This window comes from Aythya ferina (assembly GCF_964211825.1).
Source record: "Aythya ferina genome assembly, chromosome: 3".
In the NCBI taxonomy this organism is placed as follows: Eukaryota; Metazoa; Chordata; class Aves; order Anseriformes; family Anatidae; genus Aythya; species Aythya ferina.
In genome coordinates, this window is record NC_140298.1 from 102,289,036 (window position 1) to 102,305,278 (window position 16,243).

The following is a 16,243-nucleotide window of genomic DNA, read 5'->3' on the forward strand; positions in this document are numbered from 1 at the left end:
TACAAAAAGAAATTCAAGTACTTTCAGGTCTGGAAAAAGAATTTTGTATTGTTGTCTGCAGTTGTTCATCTTCAGTTTAAACCTAGCTTATTCTTAACAGCTTTATGGGTCATCATGAAGTGAAAGGAAAGCCACCCCATCTCTCTCCCCCACCTTGTTTGTCATAGGTATGATGGTAAAACCTCCACTGTAAATGGAGATATTCCTGTCACAACACTTACATGTTTAGGAAGCTCTTTTGCTGGTTATAAACCTAATGTTTACCAGAAAGGTTTGACAGTACTGTGTGCTTGCAAACACTATTGCAATAGGAACAAATCACATTCAGCACAGATGGAGGCTTAGAGTGACCTTTTTAGTTAAGAATTAGAAATGAGAATGCCACAAGCAGCAGGAATACCACTTTGGATGAGCACAGAGCATGGTACAAGGTAGTTATAGTGCAGTGATTTCTAATCACTAAGTCACACTTGACTGGTAAAGATCAGTACCAGTGAAAATTTTAGAAAAGTTGCTGGAACATGTGCAAGGCTAGTTTAGAGGTTTTTGCACCTCTGTGTGCCTGCAGCTGCAGAAGCAAGCCAGGATAGTGCCTGTAGTCTCCAAGACCATCATCTTGATGGGCTGCAGCAAAGCTGGAGCTGGCTGCAGTGTCCCAAGGGAGGGTGAGCATGGAGAAAACATGAAACTGCTGTTTTCCTGAACTGAGTCCCATTGACACAGTAGAAATCGAATCATTTGGCTTTTTGTAATCACACTGCTCATGCTCAAAGATACAGAAAAAATTTCTTCCCTCCACGCAATCTAGAGGGATTAGGAACCATGAAGAATGGTGCAGAAAGTCTAGTGCATCCCACCAGTACCTGGTGGATCCTGTTCCTGTCCCTGTGTGCTGAGGAGCAGAGGTGCAATTCCTCCCTAAACCCTTCCTGAAGGCCAGTAGCTCTGCTTGCTTCCTTTCACTGGCCAGAAGCCAAATGCCACAACTTGGTTCAAAGCATCATGGAAGACCTCCTATGGGGCTGGTTACTGAAACCCAGAAAAATCATATTGTGGAGGGGACAGGGCTAGCTGCTACCAGATCAGCAGCATATATCTGCTAACGTTGTACATTTCTCTGCATCAGGCATCATTGACATTTTATCCTCTGGTTTGCAATAACTCTTTCAATGCCTCAGACCTGACACAATTGCTTCAGTTGCACCTCCCCTCCAAAAAAATTAAGTGCAAAAGCAAAGGCCTACTCATTAGAGCCAGTGACCACTTCCCAGTGCTTGTGGCACTGCTTGCCTTGAAAGCTTTGCAAACTGTCATTTTCCAACAACACTCCAGCTAAATGATACCCAACTGGCTCACCATGAAGGGGTTAATGCTGTAGCAGCCTTGCTCAGTGGATCAAATTGTTGTAACTGCTCACCCTCCCAGCTTTGTTCCTTGGTGGGATGAATTCAGCAAGAGCTGGGAGCAGCCCTAACACTCTGGGATCTCTTGTGGGGCCTTTGCGTACATCTGCATTTTGTCTGGGTGGGAGGGATCTCTTTCTCCATGTTGCTACAGCGGTAGCTCCACACCAGCAGGGTCTTTCTGGTGGGGTCCCAGCTCAGAGACAGCATTGGCTGCCACTGGTGTGCAGGTCAGGCAGGACAGAGTGCAACCCACCTTGTCACAGGGGAGGAAGCCATCTTATAACAAATGCTACCTAGCTAGCTTGGAAAGGGTTCTTCTGATGCTTGTTATTAACTGGGCAGTCTGTAAAAGTGTTCAGTTCTCATCACAAATCATTTCCGTACTGATGTCTTTGCCTGCAACTGGAGTTGAGTGTCTGCTGTAGTGTGTACACATTACTTGCATCTTTATTTAAGTCCTTATCAAATTATTACATGAAAGTTCTCTGGACCTTTCTCTGGCACTGAGGCCTGCAGGCAGGGATGGTCAGATGCAGCTGAGACCACTCCCTGACCTCCTCTATCTTCTTAACACTGCCAAATCTGATGGTAGAAAAACAACCAGACATTCAGAGGTTCACAAGCGATCAAAAAGTTTCTAAAGGTTATCATAAAGAACAAATTACCTTCAGTTGGAAGTTTCCTTGTCTTACAGCATGTCCTCAAATGTAGGGACTAAATGGTGCTTTTGCACTCCTGGCAGGCATGTGATGTTGTCTCCAGGGCAGCTGTTTGTGAGCTGAAATGTAGCTGGGAGTCAAAGATGCCTGGGATATGCCCAGATGCATCAGGGTTGGGGGAAACTAGGGTGGGGGCAGCTAGGGTTCTTCCCCTGCCCTGTTCTTCTGGTACATGCATCAAAGGAGCAACCAGGTTAACACTCACATAAGTACTTAAAAAATATCAAAATACATTCAAGCTAATGTCCAGCCAACCATTTTTGCAAAGGAGAACACTTAAGTGTTTTAAAGGGCAAGAAAATTGCAAATCTGAAGAGTTTTTGGGAGCACACTCTGAGGTGTGCCAGCCAATTTCTACATTTATGCCTGCACTGTAACAAAATTTACCTTGAACCCCTGGGCAAAAGCCAGTGAGGTTGACTCCCAGCTAAGCCACCTGGATTGTCCTCAGAGAAACAGAAGAAAGCATGGCACCATTGTAACATCTTCTGGAGATGGAGTCTCCTTCTCTGGAGATATTCAAGGTCTGTCTGGATGCCTACCTGGGCAACCTTCTCTAGGGAACCTGCTTAGGCAGGGGGATTGGACCTGATGATCTGTTGAGGTGCCTTCCAACCCCTACAATTCTGTAATTCTGTGATTTCACAGAGTAAACCTGGCTCACCCTGCCAGGTCACTGGCTTCTCTGCTGGCTGGCAGGAGGCATGACTATGTCCTGTTTTGTGCCTGTTCACTCTTTTAGAGCCCATTGAAGCCCCCTGGTATCAAATCCTAAAGTATTTCAAACTGCAGCCTTGGTCTTCTGTCACTTAGGTGGCACAGAACAGGCTGGTGGCACTTCAGCTCTGTCCTGAGAAAAGCCCTGAAGACAACATCTTGGACACCCTGAGCCAATCTCAGAAGCCAGACATCTAAAATTCCATCTAGCAACAAATTTGAAAGAAGTAGGGCAATATGCCAATTATTTCATTAACATTAATTTGAATGTCCAAACATATTTCTTTTGACTACTGTTGCTTCCTTCCTATTAGTATTCATTTTCCATGAGCATTCTCATAGATAAGTTTATAGTGGGAAATAATTGCATACCAATTTTAAGCAAATATTTGAGAGTATTAATCTGATTTGTGTTCTGAATTAAATTAAAAGTATTTGTTCCACATGAGCCTGACAGAAGGATCTTGTAGTGGTGATGCAGTGTACTCCATGACTAGTCAGACCCTATCCTTGATACTAAAAATGTTCTGCTTATGCAAAAGCTGTAGGTTATGAGGAATCAGCATGTAGAGTCACCTGACCAATAATTCATGTGCTTGAACAAGTTTAATGATACGTCTTTTCTGAGTTTAAATTCAAATCTGAATAAAACTAGAGCATTCCAACTGCATTTGAGCTGAAAACAGATCAAGAAATTCCAAGGTTTCAGACAAAAACCTTCTAAACATTTTCACAGCTTTCAAGAAAAAGACATGGTGTTGTTATGTTGGCTCTCTAAATCTCTGTCTTAACTACTACTTATAGCTGCATTTTTCAACTTAATCCCTTCTTATGGGGGAAAAAAAAAAAGAAGCTCTTATGTTTCAGAAAAAAATATATAAATAAATAAAATAAAATAAAATAAAATAAAAAAGATAAAACAAATAAAATAAAATAAGATAAAATAATAAAATAAAATAAGAGCTTTCCTTAAAATTAGAGTCACAGAATGAATTAAACACAGTAATACAAATAAATAATTCTTCATAATTTTCTGTATCAAACAGCCCAAGACTTCCCTAAGGCCCACTGGCTGAATACGTACTGTCATCTCAGGGATGACCAATTCCACCCCACAGGCCAAAGCTTAGAGACCCCAGACCGTGTATTTGTTTTGTTGTTCACCTCTTTGCATTATAGCTCTGTGTCTATTGGCTCAGAAGTATTTTAACTCCTTTTTCATCAATTGCTCTTGATGAATTTAAGATTTGCTATCATACAGGCTACAGATTTAGAACAAATAACCCTTTCATTTAGTTAATACCAGCAGCATAGCTATAAAGCTGTAATAGTTTACGACTTTCAGGACATAACCTGCAACCACAGACAATACAAATTATATTACACTGTGTTTTATTGCTCTTTGAGGCCCACTAAGAGGCTCAGTGCCGTTTCGTAGTACAGAGTGGTAGCACTTTATTTTTTTTAACACACAGCTGAAAAATACTTCAATTCTTTTACAAAATGGCACATTTGTTTTTTTGCAAGCCTGCCCTCAAATCACTTATCATCCAATACAAAAAACATTTTCCATAAAATTGAAAGAGAATATGCATATGTGAGAGAATCCCTTCATGAATGTACTACTCTCTGCACAAAGAGAAACCCCATTCTGGAAAAAAAAAAAAAAAAAAAAAAAAGGGGGGGGGGAGGGGAAAGGGGGGGAGGATGGGGGAAACGTACTTTGATAGTCATTTGCAAAGATATTGCATCTGAGAGAGGAAAAAAATGAGAAATCACAATTCTTTCCCCCTAGATTGCTTATTTATTTAGGCTTTGTGTTCAGATACAGAAGGGATCACAAGCACTGCTAGTACAGTCTCTTAATCCTATCTCTCATTCCCTTGGCCTAAGATACGACACAGAAAGGAGCATAAAGGAGTCGCCATGTTTTCTTTAAATGGAGGGCCTAAATAAAAAATGAAGGTAATAGAGCTTCAGGAATTGCAAAGGAGCAGAGGGGGAGAGAAAGAGGGAGAACACAGCCCAGCCCTGTCTTTTAAGACATGGAAAGGCCATGTACTTTGCTGCTGCACCTGCTGCCCGTGCCGCGCACTGTATTATTGAAGAGGACCACAGTCCAATCTGCATCTCAAATAGCTGATTTGTAGATGAGGTCATTCCTTCTGTGGTCGTCTGTTTGCTGTGGTGGGGATGGGCTGTTGCCTAGCAGTAGGCCACAAAGTCCCAGCAGGTTTCTTGAGTCAGCAGCCATCCTCCACTCCCCTCACCACTCCCCTGCCCTCATTTTGGATTCAAATCCAGTCTTGACCTTAATAAATAAAACTCCAAATCATTCGACTCCTTTTTAAGTTCAAAGCACTGGTGATGTGCTAGGAATTGACAGTTGCCTTTGATGATTCATTGGTTTGGTTCCTCGATAAGCAAAATACAAACCCAGAAACACCCATACCATGTGAAAGGAAGGATGATAGATAGCGCCTGGCTGGAAAAAAACACCCTCCATGAGTTGGATGCATGGATGCTGCTCTGCTGGTAAAACATGGCAGAGAGGATTAAAAGATCAGCACCACATTTATTGAAGTATTTAAACACGTCAGAGACGGGTTTGTAAAATTTAAGCTAGTTTCCGTGTATGACTCTCAGGGAATCAATTATGCCTTTCCTGTTAATTTTGACAGGCACTTCACAGTGGGCAATGCTCATTTGAAACACTTTTTAAGAGGCATTTTCTTCTTTCAAAAGCAGCTAAAGCTCCTTACTTGTTAAGTACAGCACATCAAGCTGGTGGAAGAAGAAAAAGAAATCAGTCACCGTTTCAAATTAGAAAGAGAGAAAAAAAAAAAAAAAAAAAAAAGAAAAAAAGAAACAGGGCAAAGAAGATGAAAACGCTGAAGTACAAAGCTGCCTTTAAAAACTGCAATACATATATGTTGTCACCAATTGGTGTCTGATAAGTTGACAGAAACTGCAGTTTAAGTGCTTTTATTTTAGGAGTGATCTGCTGACAAAAGACACATGTGCAAACCATGCCATTTAGATGAAGGAGTCATATTCACTTTTTTGCAAAGTACAATTTATTTATTTTTTCCAGATTATAATGTTTTCTAGAAAGAAAGAAGTACAAAGACCCCTCAACCCTAAAACAAAACCAAACATCTCAGCACAAATTGGAGCCTTGATAGCTCAAAGCAAGAGCCTCACAAACATCTATTAGAAGCAGGAAATGTCTAATGGAAAACTTACAAACATCTGATACATGAAAGAGAAGGCACAAAACAGGAAAGCAGAGGCATGAACAGCTAATTGTTGTAGATTCCTTGCAACATTCACTGAAACACAGCAAGACGCATCAGCACTGGAGTATACAACCACCATTAAAGTATTAGTAACAACACTCAGAAAACTCAAAAAAAAAAAAAAAAAAAAAAAAAAGCCAACACTTGGGACAAAATGAATTAGGTTCTACTTGTTACAAGGCAGTTTTGAAGGTGGCCAAAGGCCTCCTGGTGTGCTGCTTCCTAGCTAAATCGTGCAATGAAAGCTTGCACAGAGAATAATTTTTAAAAGTATTGCTTATTTTTCACACTGAAACAAGGTACACAACTAATCTATATATCTTGCCAGGTATTACATACATGCCCAATCCTACAGTTGAAATTTCTATTTAGTTCTGATTATCTTTGGTCTGTCCAAGGAAAATATTAAATTTTGAGGAAGAGCAGTATATTATGCTGGAGCATGGACATGCAGCAAGCACACAGCACCTATTCTGGCTGGTAAATGCCTGCTGCTTGTCTGATTTGAATAAAGTTATGCCTGCTACTGTCAGAACTGAATTTGGCTCATGGTCTTCATGCAAATTGCCGCTTGCCTGAATGTGTGCACCATATTAAGAATGCAAATATGTTTGGACTAGATTATTGTTCCTTTATTTTCTGTACACTCTAATTCACTAGGAGCTGAATCAGGGTAGTTTTGGTGTGTGCAGAAGGCAGACTCAAACAAAAATGCATGAAACTGTTTGCAAATAAGTTAATTATTTCAATAGATCTGATCTTAACAGCAACTCTTTTGATGAATAAATGTTTCTTCGACATAGTCAACATATAAAAAAAAAGGAAAATATGTTTGAAAAAAATAGGCAGTCTTCAGGATGTGAAATTAAGTACCTTTTTCTGCACATACCCCATATACACTTACGTCCAGGATTCCAGAATTTCCTATCTGTGATGCTTTGAGCTCTGAAGGCCAGTATGAGCCACTTTATCTTTGTCTGAATTTCAACCCACAGACGTTCTGCAAAGTTAATCACTTGTATTTGCCTATTGGAAAGGCATCCAGCACTGATCTGGAGACATCTGGAAACCTAAAAAACAATACCTCCTTTATAATTTGTTCAAATGAGTGATAACCATACCCATTAAAAATGTAGATCCTATTTCTCATTTGAATTTCTGTGATATACTTTTTCATTCCTTCTCACTTCCAGCTGTTATTCTGGACCTTTGCCAACCTTCTGCGAGGCTCTTAAAAAAAAAAATAAAATAATAAAATAAAATCTGAAGAAAGAGAAATTAAAAAAAAAAAAAAAAAGGAAACACCATTTCTAGCTTTCAGAAATAGACAGACTAACTACAAAATTAATTCAATGAATTTTAGAATTTTCTTTTTTCTTTTTTTTTTCTTTTACATGCTTTAAAAAAATACTCTAAATTATTTAGAAAGAAAGACCCTGAAAATTAAACATACCTTATTTTATAAGAAAACAAGACAAAACAAAACAAAACAAAAACAAATATCAACAAAAAGAAAAAAAAAAAAAAAGTTTAGCCATGTTTTAAGAGAGCACTATTATTTCCTGTGGGAAAATTCACACATTCTTTGCATGGAGATATTAAGTTTGAACTTTCAGTCATTTAATGAGTTCCCAATCCAACAAAGCATCTAAGCATGTTTCCTAAGCACAAAGCACTTCGGCACATTCTTGTTCCATCCCTGAATGGGGGCAGAGTGCTGAATCACGCCAAGAGCTCTGGCTGAGCCATGCCAGCCTGGCAGGCCACCACGTCTGCAGCATCCTCAATGCTTTCAGTCTGCAGCAAGGAGAAGTGTGGTATGGCGATTACATCACGTCAAGAATTAAAGCCAGGCATGGTTTGCAAACTTTTTGCTGTCCTATAATGTCACAAATTTATAATGCAAAATTCAAAACACATTTCTGCCATATTAAATAAATAAATAAATCCACTGGGTATTTAAATTTGCTCACTTTCAACATGTACAAGCACTGTAAGGTTGAATATGTGTACAAATATGATGTAATAATGTGATAAAGCCTTGCATTGTAACTGCATAACTTCTATTGCACTGTGTTTTGGGTATAAAAGTGGAGGTAGAATTGCATACACCACCAGGCAGATTATACATTTTGAGCTTTCAAATCTTCTGCTGCATGGTGCCTGCGTGACTTCTGCCCACACGAACATACAGCACACATACAGCACACAGGTGAGTTGCAGCAGTGTCTCAGAGAATCAGGTAAAGAGATAACATATAAAACAGATGCCACAAATACATTTTCAGTTAAATTAAAAATAAGACTATCTCATCAGTCATATTTTCTAACTATCCTTTACATATAAGTTTACTAAAAGTTTTATTACTTGAAATTATGTTCTCACTTTTTCCTTTGTCCCCAGGGTGTTCAGCAATATTTTAAACTTTAGTGTTTTTTTTTGTTTGTTTGTTTGTGTTGTGTTGTTTTGTTTTGTTTTTAAATATAGTAATATTGCCATATATATATATTTTTTTCTATTTCACATGAAAGTTGTGCCTGAAATAAGCCTGTCTGAAATTTAAACACTCATGCTTTTTGTGTCCAAGACTCCCTGTGATATCAGTGAGGAATGTGGGCTTGCGCCCATTTCTGAGTTGCCTTTTCAACAAATACCTTTGGCAGTGCTAGAGGTAGCAGCCAGCTCTCTATAGAGATAAGCATTTAGCAAATGAAGGAAGCAAAGAATGAATGGGATTCCTTAGAATTTGGGACCTGCCTCACTACCACAATTCCACACTGCTTTACACTGATGTAGCTCCACAATAACAAAACCTTTGATTAGGCCGCTTTGTTTCGTGTTCACTTTCTGCATGGTGATTCTTTAATTTGTATTTTTTTGTGTTGGTTCTATATAAAGCTTTAAGGACTGCAATCCTGATTTACTTTCTACATATTGCTTCCAATTTTAAGAGCCAAATTCTGAAAGGTATAGATTATACCCATCACATATGTTCAGACTGAGTAAAGGTATCAGAAAGCAGATAAACATGGCTTTATATTTTATTTAAAATTACTTGTTGATGGTAAAATAAAAACATGCACTTAAACACTATTTACAACTGAAAAATAAGGATTTTACTGCACCCCAATTTAAAGTCTATTTATAAAACTTGAAATTCTCTGTTGCATTTTAACAAAATGGCAAAATATTAAAAAAAAAAAAAAAAAAAAAAAAAAAAGATTTCAAATGGTTGAGAAATTCTATCACAGAATGAGTTTAAGCAGGAAAATAAAAAAGGAATCCCTGCATGTTTCATCTGTGCAGGATTGGCAAAGCCTTGGGAAGGGGGAATTGTGCTTACGCAGAGGAGGATGCCCATGGTGCGCTCGCTGGCCTGGAGACGTCAGCTATGCTTCTGTACGCTCTCACCAAAGGCAGGCTGGAGCGACGCTCACCCCACCATGTCAGCCCATCTGCTGCTCTCCTCTCCTTGCGAGTGCCTCCCCTCACACAAACATCCTATGCTTTACTAGAGACACTTTGAGAACATGTTTTCTTTAGAAGGGAAACAAACAAAGAAGAGAGAAAAAAAAAAAAAAAAGAGAGAGAAAAAAAACCAACAACAATAACAAACAAACATATTTTCCAAACAAGACAAAGAAATGTGAGGTTCATCCTGCCTTGCTTTAGAGAACTGCTCTGCATTCAGGGGTTAGCCCGGGTGGAGAATGATGCTGTTGTCTCACAAAGGACTCATGTTGAGCTGAATCTTTGATTACAGGACAAGTGCCTGTATTAGGCCCCTTGTTGTGCTCGCATTCTGCTCCTGCCATTTGTACAAAATTTCTGAGTGATCCTTTGTGAACATGGACCCCAACTGAATCAAAAACCAGCTCTCTCCCTCCCCCCCTTTATTTTTCTGCAAGCACCCCTTCTCTTTCTGATCCCCCTCTCCGTCTCTCTCCCTTTAGCCTATTCACTAGCCAGGAAGAGGTTAGGAAAAGAGAATGATACGGATACTAAAAAATCCAATCAATGGTAAACCCTAGAAATAGAAGTGAAGGTGGCTTTTGGTGTCTTTTAAGCTTTCGCCTCAAATTCTGCCATGTCTCCTGCATGAGTGATGTATAGCTTTGTGCTTTTCATACTGGGATTTGTGCTCGTCGGCTTCCTGTGTGCCTTGCCATGTTAGATAACGAGGAGCCCAGAGCTGCTGCTGTAACCATGGCCACTCCTTAGCAAATTTCTCCCAGTGCATGAAGCAGGGCAAAGGAAAGATGCCAGCAGACACACAATGCTGCAGATCTCTAAGGTGTGCCCCAAACCTGCTGAATCTGTAGGTGTTATCTCTTTTAAGCAAAATCACCCAGCTCCCAGCATATGCAATGTGGAAAACAAATATATAATCGACCTAGATTAAAACCCAGCTTCAGCCAAATGCCATGCAGGCTTCACAGAGGCTGGGGAAGCTGGATTTTTTATGCATCTGCCCAAATTGAAAAGGTTATTTCGCTGTCTTCGAGATGACTCTTGAGCTGAAGGCAGGGCTGAGGACTGCTGCCCTGAAAGAAGGGGAGTTGCTAGGAGATAAGTCCAAGATTTCAGACAGCATTGGTTGGAGTTATCTCTAATTGACAGCTGCTTACCCTAAGGGTCTAATTCTAACCTTGAGACCAAAACCATAATGAGAGGGCAGCTTTCCTTCACCCCTGTTTTCTAGCCAGGGCAAGGAGATTACTGCAGGCCTGTTCTTCTCTGGTTTTTGTTATGCTTCTTTTAGTGGGGCAGCCCTGTGAGACCCAGAGCCTGCTGTGCTTTCTGAGGCTATAGTTTGCATCAGTGAGCCCTGTCTGATTCATACCACCTGAATAAACTTGCTCTTACGGTTAAGATGGTCTCACTTTTTTTTTTTTTTTTTTTTTTTTTGAAAGGGGGAAGAGTGCAAAGAAAATCTCTTAAACATAAAATGATTTAAAAGCCTTTTTTTAATTTATTTTTAAAACAGATATTTTAGTGTATGGTCTATGGTTAACCCTTTTTCAGGGGTCTTAAACTGTCATTGTTAGTTTTAAATCAAGTCCATGCTGTTAGCAAGTTGCTGTTATTTAGGACTCAAAATGAAACAAAGAGAAACATTCAAAGAAAAGAGATTAGCAGAGCCAGGAAAATAAAGGTGTTTTTGTTGTTGTTGTTGTTGTTGTTGTTGTTGTTGTTGTTGTTTTAAATGACTAGAATTGCTAGAATATTGATTTATGTAGAAAATTTCTTGGAAAACTTTGACATTTGTTTTGATCAGAACTTTTCTATAAACAGCTAAACAGTATACCAGAGCTCTAAATCAAATTTTGTTCTTTGTTATACTGATATAAATCTGGCCTTCTTCCTCTGAACCCGGTGGAGCTACTCTGGATTTATACTAGTGTGACTGAAAACATAATTTGGCTAAACATTTCCAGGGGGGCAATTAAGAATAGGGAAAGCCAGTCTTCATCAGTCTTGTTTAGAAACCCTCCACTCTACCCCTTCCCTATTCCTCCTTCCCCCAGCCCAAAAGAAAAAAAAAAAAAAAGAAAAAAGTAAATCCTCCAAATATGTTTTTTTTTTTTTTTAATTAACCCCATTAATTCTTGAATCTTAGACACTTTCATGTTTAACAATGAAAATGACTTGTTCTGTTTTTTTTTTTTTTTTTTTTTTTTTTTTTTTAATTAGGCAAGATCAATTAAATATGTATATCCTAAGCTGCATCCAAAATCTGCATCGTCTGCAGTGCCTGTCTTTTTGATGGAGAATGAACCAATTCATAAATGTGACGTTTCTGTGGGAACTGTCCCTGAAGGAAAACATGGGGCTGAAAACCCAGTGACTGTCCTATCATTTTGCACAAGAGCAGGTACAAAACAGGGGGCAGAAGTGAAGCACACTGTTTCTTTCACTGGCAGGAAAAGAGGATCCTTCCAAACCTTTCTTCCTCTGTATTAAAAACCTGCCAATTTTGGATGGGGTTTTAGGTACCTTTTCACCCTTGAGAAATGCACCAAGACTAAAGGCTTGCTTCACCGGCTGCTAGTGTGGATATTTTCAAAGTTAGCAGTGTGATTGTTTGGATTGCACTATGATATTCTTATTCTGGAAGCAGAGTCCACTGGGCAAATTAATTTCTGAAGGCATAGCTGAATGCCTGCCTGCCAAAGTGGATAATGAGTGTATCGCCAGTGAGTCAGAGGGGAATCAGCAAGGGATGCTGGACAGTGATAAAACAGCAGAGAGGGAAGCTCAGACCTTGGCATCATCCTCATCTCTGCTCTTGAGGGAGTGTGTAAAAAAGACAACATCCAAAGCTCTTAGAAAAATAGTCTTTAATGAGTCCTATAGAAGAAACCCATAGGAAGGGTTCTGTGGAGGCTGAAGGAATTTGGAAGTACAGAGACAAAAACCTAGTAGCATGTACAGGCATATCCATACCTGATGGAAAGCAATGAATCTCAGCTTTGGCTTCATTTTTTTTTTCTTTCTGTTTAATTTATTACTTATATTTTTCCTAATACACTGAGTCCACTTTTGTACTGCATTTTGTACTATTGCTTCTTTAGTCACAGAATTTTATATCTCTCAAATGGAATTTGTGTATCCTTAATGTTTCAAATAAAAATAAAAATATGGTTCAGTGGTATATTTGCAATACTGTCTATTTCTATAATATTTTTTCTTATTATTTAATAAGTTTAATGTGTTTGAAAACTAATGTTTCTCTGATGTGTAATTTAAATTTGTGTAGAAACTACTGCAACAAAAGTTGCCTTGTTGCCAAGCAGAACAACTCTCTTTTCTTAGTACTGCCTTGGTCAAGCTACCTAAAATATTTGTTTCTTCATCTGGAACAATTAATATAATGAATCTCCCATGAAACACTGTGACCTTCACAATGGAAAGCAAAAAAAAAAAAAAAGAAACAGCACCAAAAAGGAAACATCATCCTCACAACTTCCGGAAATTATACAAAATTAGGAGAGCTGTTATGCAGTTTCACAGGGACACAAAGAAGTGTAAGGCACCTAACCTGTCTGGGTTGTAATATAAGTCTGCACCATGAGTTAGGAAGTTTTCCTTATTTTTTATCTTGCTGTGCATGTCATTCTCTGGGCTAGGATAGCATGTCTACCTTAGGGAAAGAGAGAGAAGACAGAGTATGAATGATGCCTGTAAAAAATGCTGACCTCAGGAATAAAAAGAGGGGACTTAGGTCCATGTCCTGGATCATGTTCTGGTTCTCTGAATTGCAAGTGTGTGTAGGTATTTCCACAATGCTGGTGTTGGCACTGGGTTGTACTGGGTGTCTGGTGCTGGTGCATTGTCCCTGTTAGCCCACTTCTTCCTTGTGTATAAGTTTCTGGTGGTCTTATATGTATTTTTCCCAGTTCTCTAAAAAAGATTTCAAAACCAGAAATTGTATTTAAAAAAACAAACAAACATATAATTGTGGCAAGAGAGGGCCTGATTCTGTTCCTTCTGAAATCAGTGAGACTACTACAAGGCTCACAATTTAAAACTGCAGAGGTGCCTCATGTACTACAGTTTCAGGATGTGAATATATGTGGTAATGACTGGTCATTGATGAAACATTTTATCATTTTTAATAAAACAGGATATATACATTAGTAAACTTGCAGGAATAAATATGTGTGTTTAGCAGGGCACACATCTGCTTTTATACATGGTATCAGAATATGCTTTAAATAAACATTTACCTTTCTACATGTTTTCAGATATCTAACATCCTTACCTTTTCCTTTCAAAGCCATTTTAAACTTTCTGGTAGTGTGACACACCAGAACAAAAAAAAAAAATCTTCAAGTCCTTGTAAATGTGCCAACATCCCTCTGATAATTAAGAAAACTACATCTGACCACAGGATATAATGAAGTTGTTCTCATTTTTAATTGAGAACAAAATATTTAAATACTATTTTCCTTACATAGTAACCTAAAGGTTTGTCTCCTAATAGAGACTTTATCTTTTTTTTTTTTTTCCTCTATCAGTCACTGGAAAACAGTTTATGCCTTTCTCAGTATGCCATATATTCATGCCCTCCCCCAGTTCCTAGAAGTCCTCCTTGATGTACAATGCTATATTTTGAAAATCAACATCTTGTTTCCTGCCAGAACCAGTATGCCAGCCAGTATTAGCTGGTTTCTATTCTTTTTTTTTCTCTTTATGCCAAGAGTAAAAAAATAAAATAAAAAATAAGAAGAATATTTTGCTGACTTTAGATCTTAGCCTATCAGATGAAGACTTACTGGTGCATTAGAGACCTATTCAAAATAGGGCTTTTCTTGCAACAGGAGCCCCTAACAATTGGTAATGAGGACAGATTCCGAATTGTTTGCGAGCAGCTGCTTAGTAGGTAAGAGCTTGTTTGGATTCAATTGAACAGTGTTTTTAGAAGCAGTTACTGACCCTTGACCCTTCCTACAGACTGGGTTGATGGGATTAGGGAAAGCTAGCCTTCAGCTTACACTCGGCTATAACAAGCTGGCAAGAGATAACATACTTTTTAATTATCAAGTTACACCTCTGCCAAAGTTTGTCTGTGAATTTACCGAATAGGTCAATGAACTATAAGAAATCAAGCTAGGCTAGGGGATAATAGTTACATAATAAAACAGTCTTGGGGGAGATATAATTAATGCATTTTTGTGATCCTTTTTTCCCCCTTCACAGATACATCAAATCTTACTTCACATGCCTTTTATATGCATTGTACAGGCATATGTTTATATAGTACTTATATTAATGCATCTTAAAAGGTAAAATAGATTTGAATTACTCCTAAGAATTACCAAGAAAGTAGACAAAGAAAAAAAAATCCAGTACATGAAACATAAATTGAAACAACAAGCAAAATAAGTGTTCTACTACTCTGAAGCTGAGTAATATAAAATACCTACTATTGGCTAGAAGCCAAATTGCCTGGCAGTCTACAACCATAAGAAAAGGAGACAATTGTGACATTATTCACCTGGAACAATTAATGACAATTTCTGACAAAAAGCCCTAGGGATTTTATGTCATAATTTTAATTAATTAAAACTAAACCAAAATTATAAAGCTTAATTATTTTAAGAGATTCTTTCTGGTAAAGTGTGAAAAATTCTTCAGTTCAAATTATTTATAGGCCCATAACTTTCTTAGTTCACCACTTTGATAGAACACATCATCTATGAGGAACATTTAGTTGTGGGATGTTCTTTGTGCAATAACCACAACATTTATGCACACCAAGAGCGGTCCTTTAGTGGATTTAAAGAACCAATTGATAAAATAAAACACAATGAGCAGTCCTGCTTTGTAAGCAATACAGATATGTTGAAAGACATAGTGTGGGTTGGAAGCTGGGGTAGATTTGCCAATGGGCCTTGAGTAGTTGTACTCTTGATTTCTGAAGGGCGTTGCAGACAGTAGATTTCAAAGTAATACTTGGAACTTCTGTTTATTCTTTCAAATACCTTTTATATGAGTGAATGAGTGTTTCAAGCCCAGGTTCCATTTTTGGATAGGCCTGCTGGAGCAGGTCCCATCTTTAAAACAGAGAACTCCAAGAGTAGAGAGTAACTCTGAGCTGCAAGAGACAGTACATATCCTTAAGTTTGCCTTTTGTCATCATGGGAATTCATGCACCATCATTACATGAAGCGGCCAGTTGCCCTCTCAAAAAACAGCTGTACATTTTCTTTCCTCCACCCCATCAGAATTCTTCTTTGGAATGTCAGTGCTTTAATGGTCAGATGCCTTTTAATTTCCATCCTAAAGCTATTAATGGCTATTCTATAGCCATTAGTTCCTTTGCCAGCAATTTCTTTCAGTCTGAATAGTGCTTTCTCTTCCCTGCTGTTTACTTCCCTAATGTTTATACATAGCAATCACTTCTTGCATCAAACCTTGTTTTGCTAAGCTAAATAAGCCAAATTTTTAAGCTATTTTCATATGTCTGCTTATCTGTTTTCCTGATTTTACTATAGCCTGTTTCTATTTAATAGACATGCATATTCCTTAATGTGAATGTCCAGACTTGTACAGTGTTTTGGAGAACCTCTCATAAGAGTCTGATTCTGTGTAAATA

The 16,243-nt window shown here is 38.4% G+C and overlaps 1 protein-coding gene across 12 annotated transcripts in view; it reads right to left on the reverse strand.

Annotated features, from left to right (window-relative positions):
- The window catches only part of LOC311434913 (uncharacterized protein), a gene marked incomplete at its 5' end in the record, with an annotated part of 781,460 nt that overhangs the window by 678,687 nt on the left and 86,530 nt on the right, over positions 1-16,243 (reverse strand). The window lies entirely within an intron of this gene.